At 40.7% G+C, this 10,770-nt stretch overlaps 1 protein-coding gene across 2 annotated transcripts in view; it reads right to left on the bottom strand.

Annotated features, from left to right (window-relative positions):
- tpst1 (tyrosylprotein sulfotransferase 1) overlaps positions 1 to 9,202 on the bottom strand; it is a 38,612-nt gene extending 29,410 nt beyond the window's left edge. For both annotated transcript variants that reach the window (XM_061046053.1, XM_061046052.1), the window contains exon 1: positions 9,009 to 9,202. The gene's annotated coding sequence lies outside the window, so the exon portion shown is untranslated. The remainder of the gene's footprint in view (positions 1 to 9,008) is intronic.
- Positions 9,203 to 10,770: the final 1,568 nt, after the last annotated feature.

The following is a 10,770-nucleotide window of genomic DNA, read 5'->3' on the forward strand; positions in this document are numbered from 1 at the left end:
CTACTCTCAGCGGAGCAACGGTGAAACCAAACCACAACGACATTTAATAACGAGGACGGCTGAACATCTTCAAGCTCTGCTGAGAGTCAGCTGGACTGATAACAGCAAGAAAACACGATTTTAACAAGTTCCCTCTTGTTTGGTTATCATTTCTGCTCTATCATTAACTGCTTGATGAGTTGGCTTCATCAGGCTCGTACCTTCAGCGGGCACTGCGGCAGGTTGCACCTCCATTCCCATACATGTGCCGTGCATACTAGCTCAAAACCTTTACAAGCAATATGAGAAATTCTAATAGTTATGTAGGGTAATTGATGAACAAATCTCAAATTAAAACACTATGAAAATCAATGTGCCATGTTACGCTGTGTGACTCTCGGGTCCAACACAGAAGTTTATGAAAATCTGCTGCAGTCTGGAGTTTCTAACGGTCACAGACAGTTGTATCAAACGAACGATGCCTCCACAAGCTGAACGTGCATTTGGAGATCCCCTTAGGCGTTTATCATTTTATGACAAAACTACTGATAGGGACAATTTATTGGTTGTTGAATATTTGTGTAAAGCATGTCGGAACAAACGCTCCAGCAGATAAATGTTATCTTCCTCTTCTTTTACCTTTCTTCCTCTTATGTTGTTTGGCTTCATGGTGCACTGGATTACGATACAGGGCCGCCATCATATCATATTGTTGTTGTGTATTAATGACAAATGCACCAGCTGCTGTACTTGGAACTCTGTGTTTTCCATGAAAACACCCATCAGACTTTGTTGAGGGCCGATGACAGTATGAAAATAGACAGTGGTGGCCGCCGCCAAGTTTTGAATGCAGGAAATATGTTCACAAATGTTTAAGGGGGGCCTGGAAAATGACTTGAATGACAAAAAGACAAGTAGCTTTCAAGTACAGTACCTTTGTGAAAACTGGCTGATTTACTGTCTGTAATTCCAATTCGGCATCTGTACCGATCTTTAAAGTCAGCAAGTTTCAAGACAGATTTGGAATCAAATTTAAGAAAATGTGCTCACAGTTTGTTACAAATATCATAGAATGAGTCCTGCTATCAGTCATTTTCAGCCATAAAAATTAAGGCAAAGCAGGAATAAAAAACAAAGAAGAGGGCAAGAAAGAAGAAGAAAATAGATGAGGCAAGGAAGAAGAAGAGAAGAGAAGAAGAAAATAGATCATGTCAGTTTAAAAGAGAAATACAAGTGATCAGTGTCCATGCTTGTGCAGACCTGCTCTGCAGCTGTCATACTCTTACTCACAAATCATTCAGCCTTTATTAAGTTTCCAATCAGATCTCGCACATTCCTGCAGGATCAATCAGCAGGACTGTGGTCCATTAGCCTTTCCACAACCTCTGCCCCCCAGGCTCTGTCATACATCACACGCTCATAAACCCAATCAACCTCCAGCTACACTCAAACACAGGAAGGAAAGATGTCATTTTGGCATGTTCAAACTAATCCAACGGTGCAACTTTCAGTTTCATAGCTACTCTTCCTCTGCTTCCAGACATTTTCTTCAAGGATCACTGGGCAAATAAACTATGCATAAGGTCTTCTTCCTCCACCCGTTATCTGCACAAACCTTGAGTCAACCTTGGGTTCCTGGGGGATTTAATTTGCTTATGTACCTGTCGCTCAGCTTATGGCCTGCAGGGGCCTGGTTTGCATTTGCAGAATGGATGGTGTGCAATTAGAGCTGACACATTCTGACATTTCTTTTAACAGGAAAAAAGCCTCGCCCACTGGCAACCCCACTCTTCTTTATTGTTTGTTATGTCACTCAGTCTGTAGCTATGGAAAGCATTCGTCTTGTTTTAACAAAGTCAGCCTTAATGTTTAAGCCCAGTTAATGAGGACTTTTAATGTAATGTAGGGACTGTTCGCTTTTTCCACATTAGATAACACACACACACAAACGCCCATGAAATCACAAAAAATCTGATGAGGGAGGGTAGAAAAACACAGGGAGTGGAGCCGTTACTGTGATTTGTTAACAGCCTTAGGTCAACTTGTTCACAACCATAAGAAACACTAAACCAAGAAACCCCCTTATTATGCAACCGGCTGCAAATGATCCAAATAAAAAACATGTAGCTCATGTTCTTTTACAATCGCCTGGACATGAACTACTGTGTGTTGATTGTGCTATCACAATACAATGCACTCCTGAATGTTCCGAGAACATTTCAGGACAGCCTGCCCCTGAAATCTTCCCTGAAAAGTTTTCCCTGTCTGGGGGATTTAAGGAAGTGGGGGTCTCAGGAGGCAATATATGATGTAAAAGGTGCTTGCTACATTTAAAAGGGAGAAATAACCAACCGGTGAGCAAAACAAGAATATGAATTTTATCATGCCTATAACCCGTCTATGTCAGCCCTGCTGGCCTGTTTGAGCACGCATTCTCTGAAAAGTGGAGCAGGCAAAAGACGGAGAGGATGTGGTTTGTAGACAAGCTAGGGATACATATTAGTAAGAAAAACATGCTAAGTGTATTTTGCATAATGTGTGACCTTTAATAACATCACAGTTAGCATGTTAATGCTGACAGCCCTACTTGAAATACAGCAAATCAGGGAATACTTGTTAGATGATTTGTCCAATACAGTTCAACACTCTTGAAGAATGTGTAACTGTCCTGGCACATCCTTTAAGTTTGGCCCCTGTTAGTCACGCCTTGCAGATTGAAGCTCACAGCAAACATAAAGATTCCATAGTGTGAAGATTTGTTTTTGACCTCAAAAGGCTATACAACATTCAGCTTCCTTTCTCACGCAATGTGTAAACTTATCTGTCACTCCCACACTGTGACATCTACTCGCGGTCAATAATTTCGCAACATCAGAGCAGAGTACTCATGCAGCTCACACAGGAAGCAGCCACACTTCAAACCACAGCAGTCCTGCCTGCGGGAATCTGAATATGTGTGTGCTGCTCAGTGCATTTAACAAAATCAATGTCCGTGACCTCTGTAAAAGCAATGCCACACTCAGGTTAATCAGCGTCACCTTCACAGAGCAGGGGTTATAAACAGTGACTGACAGAACAGTAATGGAGGAAGTGACGGCCTGATACACTTTCACACTTTTCACACGCTTTCACACTTGCAGAAACTGTCTGAGGAGCTGTATGTGTGAATGCAAACAGTCAAATTTTCGAGTTTCTCCTCTCAACAACCTACTATTTTTTACGCATCAAGTCCAAGTAAGATGACGTGAGAATGCAGCAGGACATAACTAGGAGAATTCACCTGGAGCAAGTGGGAGAGGGTTGGAATTTATTAATTCCCTGCAATCAGAGAAACGACCATAGATTGGTCTCATGCATAGAAAATTCTACATAATTAAAGTGCTGCATTATGTTTTCTGTTTGGCAGAATGTTAGTCTCCGCTCTTTTGATATTGTGATTCTGTTTAACTACACATTGCATTGATATGAAGGCAAATATTCTCTTTAAAGCATTTTATAGCAGCATCTTTTGTTTTGTCTGCCACTTCTGCGTTGTTCTTTTTATATCCTATCTTGCCTCAGGAGACCGCCCACCACCCCTCCCCTCAGACCAGGATATGTCCCGCTGTGAGTGCATGTGTGAAGACAAGATTAGGAGGATTTCTGGGGCAGTCCTCCTGAAATTCTCAAGAAATGTTCAGGAATGCATATGTGAAAACCCACTTGAGTGTGTTATTGATGGGGGAGGGGAGTTACACTGAGTGGGCTTTCTTTAGTAAACTATTCTGAATACTATTTGAGAAGGAGTAAGACACAATCTGTGCTGTCAGAGCTGTCAGTGTGGGAGTGTTGCTCTGGAGACCGTATTGTGAAGGAGAATTAATTAGCATAATTTTATGTATAACGTATGTACAAAAAAATCCTACAAACTTCACAGCTGATAACTTGTGAAAAATAGTAAGGCTGGGCTCTCTGCAAGTTCATTATGGCACAAAAATCAACTTATAGAGAAGTAGAACTTTCTAAATTAAGGTACTAATCAACAGTTTGTGCAGAATGTGCAGGGCTGTGTTGTGATCCTGAATCCTGTTTCCAGCATTATTACAGAATCATCAGAATCATTATTACAGTTTCATCTTGTCTGTTCTTACCTCTTCAGTAAATGGGCTTTCTAAACAAGAGGTGAAATACAGAGGTGAATCTTTCTATAGGTCATTGATTGATTTGATTTCGATTATGATTCTTGGACTCAAGATTCAATTCAAAATTGATTTTCGAATCAAACCGAAATCCCAATTCAGAACACAATCCCTATTTTTTACAAAGGGGGGCTTGGCTCAGAAGTGGAAAAGTAAACCCTTTTCACACATACGGAAATCTCCTGAAAAACTCTGGAGATTTCCAGGAGGAGCTGTATGTGTGAACGCAACAGCCACATTTTTTACTCTGATATTACCCGGAGTTTATCCCCTTTTAGTTTAGACCCCTAGTATTTTTTCCGTAGATAATCCGGAGAAGCTGATGTCTGAACGTGGCCAAATATACTCCGGAGATTTTCAATTTCAGCCAATAGGAAGACAATGACGTTTATATAGTGACCAGCTAAAGTGTCTGCACGCGACCACTACGATCTCCGTACACATAATTAAACGTCTGCATTCTGTTTTCTGTTCGTCAGTATGTTGTTCTCCTCTCTTTTGTGGATGTTGTCATTCCACTGGATTACACATAGCATTGATATAAAGGCAAATATTCTCATTATAACGTCGTGTAGTGGACTCTGTTGCTACGGCCGCTACTTCCGTGTTGTTTTTTATGTCACATCTTACGTCGGGAAATCCCCCGTCCCCTTCCCTCTGACAGGGAAAGTCCCCCGCTGTGAGGAGCATATGTGAACGGCTAGGTCGGGAGAATCTCTGGAGAAGTCCTCCTGTAAATATCTAGATATTATCCGGAGTGCATGTGAAAACGGCTGTATTGACATTAAAGGTGCACTTACACTAGGCAACCTGTACCATGCCCAAGCACATTTGACCCCCAAATTCCAGTTTGTTTGACCACTGTGAGTACTCCATAGCGTGGCTTCCTTGGCCCTGGTACAGATGGAAGAGGTGGGATTTAGCATGGTACGACGCAACCAACTCACACCCTGCTTCATCGTAGTACCAAGTAAGGTGGAGAGGGTGCATGCCCAAAAATGCCAGCATTGGGTTGGCTGTGCTCATACTGACTGCTGGTAAACATTTACTTTTGATTTTGGTCAACGGTCAATCATTTGTTTCATGTTTGGAATCATGAAAGTTTATAAAAGTGAAACTGACGTGAATCAAATTTTTTCCACCACCACTAGTGAAATACAAAGCCATTCATTTATTAATGCATTTAACCGAAAATGTAATTATTACAATGCTGATCTTTTACCCTTTATGTCACATTTAAGAAATTACAAGCATTTTCCAGTAACAGCCTAACAAAAACATTTCTGTCAGTTGTAAACATTTAGATCTGAATCTGGTCTGCTGCATAAATCCCAACAGGCTACCGCCGCCCGATGTACAGTGGGGTTTGACTGCATTTCATTCCCCTCTCTCTCACTATCACTCCTGTCCTGTCTCTCATTAGAGGCATAAAAAGCTCAAAATAAACATTTTTTAAAAAATCCCAAAATGTTTCACTCTGGCTGTTTGCAGTTTTATTACAAAAAAAAACTACCAGACATGATATACTTGTGTCCCTTCAGTTTCCACTGAGACAGAGTGTGTCACGGGGGTCTGACCACTTTGTGGGTGATCACCAAACTCGTTGGCTCAGAGCTCAACTCCTTCTGAACACTTTTCAAACAGTGTTGTTTCAATGTGATAAAAGTAAAGCTTCTTCACTGGGAATGCTGCTATTCTCAAACCTTCATATTTATTTTTTCACATAATTTCGTACTTAATGACCAATAGATGCAAAACGTGTTCAAACTGCCAAACACACTGTAATGTCTGCAACGTAATCTTTCAGGGGAAATCCATACAATCATGCCATGTCTTTTTTGTCATTGACTGGCTGTTATTATTATTATTCCAAGTTTCTTGACACCAACAGAAAGGATCAGTAAAGAGATAGGCCTTTCTGTAAAACAGTGGCTCTTACTTTCTGACCACAAACAGCTGTTGCGTAGCTTGCCTCAAAGCCACCAGACTCTGTTAACAAAATAATAGTTATTTTCCTCACAAAAAAGGGAGTTGCTGGTCTGCCGCTGCCTCAGCTGGTTAGTTTGTTTAGTTGTGGGACTAGCATGGTTGCACATCAACACAAAAAAACTCACTGATGGAGTCAGAAATATTTCGGCAACTCATTACAAAAAATTAATGTTTTTGTCAATGGAGTCTGGTGGCATTGAAGATAGAAATGTAACACATTTTTATGGATTAAAAATGATCTTTGTCTTAAACACACATTTCTATCTCTGAGGGATTCCTCTTATAATGTCACAAGAATAAAAACAAGAACTTGTAGTGGTGCTATGATTGAGTGTTTCCCCAAAAGGATTAAGTTGCAGCGCAATTTACATAAATTTCTTGACAGATGTTTTGTACATATAAGTCATTAGTCATCAGGTTGGGGGGGGGGGCAGTATAGAGATACCAAAATTACCTTGTAAGATCACAAATAGAAAACACAAAGAAGGGCAGGAAAGAAACCTCCCAAGTTGTGTTGTGTTAGCTGTAAACTGTTGCAGACACTCTTTGTCCACACTCACAACCAGTAAACAAACAGTGACCAATCAATCAGGCATTTCACACCGAGTCCGAGCTGAGGACATCTACGGACATCTGCAGCCATCGGCACTACTATTCTCTTGAAGTTTGATGAATACATGCCCCTATTCAACCTTAAAAATATGAGCTTTTCTCTGCAGTTTTCAAGGCTCAGTGGTCAGACAGCTGCTCAGCTGAATGTAATAATTGTGATGCAGCAGTGGGTGTCCCTTTCAGACCAGGAAATGAGAGTATAAGTGAGCTGGAGTCCAACTGATTCCTGTCTGCAGCTGTGGAGGCCGACACACAGAGAGCAGCCAGCACAGAGAAATACCCTGAATTCAACTGGACTCCAGTCTTTTTTCCCTTCAGACCACCTGCGCACAACAGATGTGCTACCAGCTACACAGACACTGGTAGTCCTTGCCCCTCTGAGGCCAAAACCAACTGTTTTTTTTTTTAGCTTTCCAAGACTGCTAGAATATATTTTCAAAAGCATTCATCATTGTAAGCCTGCAGGCTACAATTTCTCGTTTATAAATCCACTGAACAAATACTGTGACAGACAAGTATTTCCTTTATTTTCCTGCCATCAGCTCAGCAAGCAGTGAGGGGGAAGATAAAGCTGCTGCCAATAAGGATTTCACTCAGCAGCATGGGTTATAGCAGAGAAAAACAACAACTAAAAGTGCAACCATTAGTTAACAAATCAATAAGTGAATTGCTGATCGGCAATTAGTCTCTTCATGCAAAATTGACAGAAAATGCTGTTTTCAGTCGAGTCAAAAGGGCCTTTAAAAATCAGCTTGTGTGTCTTCCCATAATAAAACTTATTTCCAGAATATTTAACATAAAACAATGCTTATTGTGATTTTAGATATGTTGTATTTTAATATGATTTCATGTCTTTTAAAAAAAAGCAGCCTTATGATCACTCTTACAATGACATATTGGTCATAAATCCAGATGTGTTTATTTTCACACCAGCTCAGAAATTCAGTATATTGGCTGACAATTTAGTAATCTGTTCATGTTCCCACTCTAGTATCCAGATCTCTAACAGCCTCAATAATCCCATATTGGTTTGACTGTAGTTTTACAAATACACAGCTGAATCAACTTGTTGCTATCAGAAAGATAATCGCCTGTTATTTTGATAATCCTTCAATCATTTAAATATGTTTTAGAGCACATGATGCTTTTCCGCCTATGAAATATGGAGTTTCCTGCTATTATTGGTTTTGTGTCAGATTAAATTGAATATTTCCCATTTCCCCATATTTTCCAACAGATTAGTAGATTAACCTTGACGATATTCAGCAAATAAAAATATAGAGATGAATGCTAGTAATAACAAAGCACTACTGTCTGCTGAAGTAAAACATGAATAATCAGTTTTCTGCAGCTAATTGATGCCACATCCCTGGAGTCCACCACAGGATGGATGTAATGGGTATCCAACAAAAACTAAGACATTTAAATGATTGCTCTCTCGAAGTATTTTCTCATTTATGTGGCTTCTTTGTACAAGCTTGACCACTGTGATTAACTGAACCCCTGTTGCACTCACAGGCCAGAACACGTAACCCCAACACATTCCATTATCTATTAATGCTATACGTAACCTCAAACCAAACCTCTATCTTAAATACTGCAATTAAACGATTGACTTCGTATGCACAGTTCACACAGAGTCAGCGTTAGGTTTTCCTTTAACGTCGTGGTCTCATCGTTAATTCGGCACACGTTTCCAAACCTCTGAGGCTACTAATGCTCACAAAACCCTGAGGTTTAGATTTCGCCTCACAGAGCATTTTTACCGCACCCAGATGGGTCTGTTTTTGGAGATGAGCAGTAGACATTAGGGTGGAAAGGGGACGTGTTTTAAAGTTAATATAATTTAAATGCTAGCCGAATATCAATGAACAGAGTTACAGTTTGATGCCAGTCTATGTTGATATTCAAGGTGTGCAACCTGACTGCATTTCTTGATAAACATGTCAGATCTGAGATACAGTTCGGCGAGGCACGTAACAGCGCTGATCTGTCAACATGCACCTCCAGCTAATTTGTTTCCCCCTACATTGTATCCATATTGATTGGTGCGTGATTTCCAATGTTGACACTACCCTGGCAATTATGTAACACACATTGAAACAGGAATGATAGCTTTATAACGCTAAGAAAACGACGTATTTCGGTTATAAAACCCCCCCTTTAAAAAAATGTGCGTTTAATTGTCGCAGCTCCTGAGCTAAAGCAAAGGAAAGGAGAGGAGAGGGACATTACGACGAAAAAACCTACCTAATTCTGCGGATACGGCGCAGGAGACTCCGGTTTCTCGGTTAAAATATCTTCACAGAATCCAGCGTGAATATCCCGACAGTCCTGCCGGCCTCTCGAGTCACTTTCCGGGCATTTTCTGTCCACATACACCGTCTCAGCCTCACGGTGCCTCTGCTCGACTGAAGGTGATTTCAACACCAGTCTCCAGACTGCTAAAACTAACTGCACTGCTCTACTGGTGGTAAAAGACAAGCCCTGATTGGTCGATAATCTAGAGAGCGGTTGTGTGTCCCAGTCGCTGATTGGTCTATTCTGGAAAGGGCGGAACTAGGGTAGATTTAAAAGCACAGTACATTAAGGGCGACTTTTATTTGAGGTTCAGCAGAATCAATTAAACCTCATAAATCTTGTTGGAGTATATTGATTTTGAAATATCTTAAATAAGTAATAATTTAATTGCTAAACTATTCAACCGAAACTGCCTTTCCGTCAAATTGTATCCACACAAGCAGTAAGAGGCAGCTGTGGCCTTGTTTACATCCTCGTTTTTGTTTTGTAAATATGACTTCCAAATAATTTCAAATACTCATTTTAAGTTACTTTCAATAATAATGATTTAATTATACAGAAAAATTTGACAATATTGGAAAGTTAATGCAAATAAAAGCAATCAAACAATTCATACAGTGAGACAATGTATATAAATAAATCACAATGTCAGACAAAGCAAAGTTAGGATCAGGAAAACACACACACACACACATACACACACTCAAGCAAGCACAAGAAAGGGTTTGGGGTTTGCATGAAGGCTCGGCTGTACAGGTGAGTTTTTATTTGCATCTTGAAACTGACCAAAGATTCTGCAGATCTGAAGGTTTGTGGGAGTTGATTCCAGAGAGTGGGGGCTAAAACAGAGAAAGCACGATCAGCTTTTGTTTTATGATTGGAGCGGGGGATTTAAATAAGGCTGAGATTAGATGATCTGAGTGGACGAGGGGTGGAATATGGAACGAGGAGGTCAGAAATGTAGCTGGGGGCAAGGTAAAGGGACTTGAGCTTGTATTGCGCTTATGATTACTCAAAGTGCATTCACACACTGATGGTAGAGGCTGATATATGTAAAGTGACCATCAGAAGTAACCAATCCCATTCACACAGACGAAGCAGCGGTGCAATATCGGGGTTAAGTGTCTTACCCAAGGACACATCGGACATGTTGCTGCAGGAGCTGGGAATCAAACCTCCAACCTTCTCTACCAACTGAGCCACAGCCGCCCCAGGATACACGACAAGCTCTCCATGTAGGTGAAACAGCTTCTGCATCACCAAAAGGAGACTGAAGCCCTTCAGCAGGTCGACACACATTATCTTTTCTTGAAGGTCAGAGAAAAACTCAGCCATCAGCAGGACCAAATGCACATCAGACCTCAGAGGAGAAAGTGAGGGCAGATCAAGCCTCTCCACTAGATAATAAAGATTGCTTTTTTTTCTCCTACTGTAAAAATTCTCATGGCAGTCAGTGAACGCTTTGAAAAGCAGCGATAGAAAAAAAAAAGATGGCGAGTGATCAATGAAGCCATTATAGTGACCGCTCTGGTTTCAGTCACAGTGAACGGTCAGCAGAGACGAGCACTCAGCATCTCCTGCAGAGTTCAAAAGTGCTGATAACTGATACGAGCGGACGCAGAGAAAACAGAGAGCCAACAGAAGTATTTCAACAACATGGAGGATTGTTTTTAAATACACTTAAAGAAATTCAGCATTTTGTTGAATAAAG

Source organism: Labrus mixtus, chromosome 9, assembly GCF_963584025.1.
Source record: "Labrus mixtus chromosome 9, fLabMix1.1, whole genome shotgun sequence".
Taxonomy (NCBI): domain Eukaryota; kingdom Metazoa; phylum Chordata; class Actinopteri; order Labriformes; family Labridae; genus Labrus; species Labrus mixtus.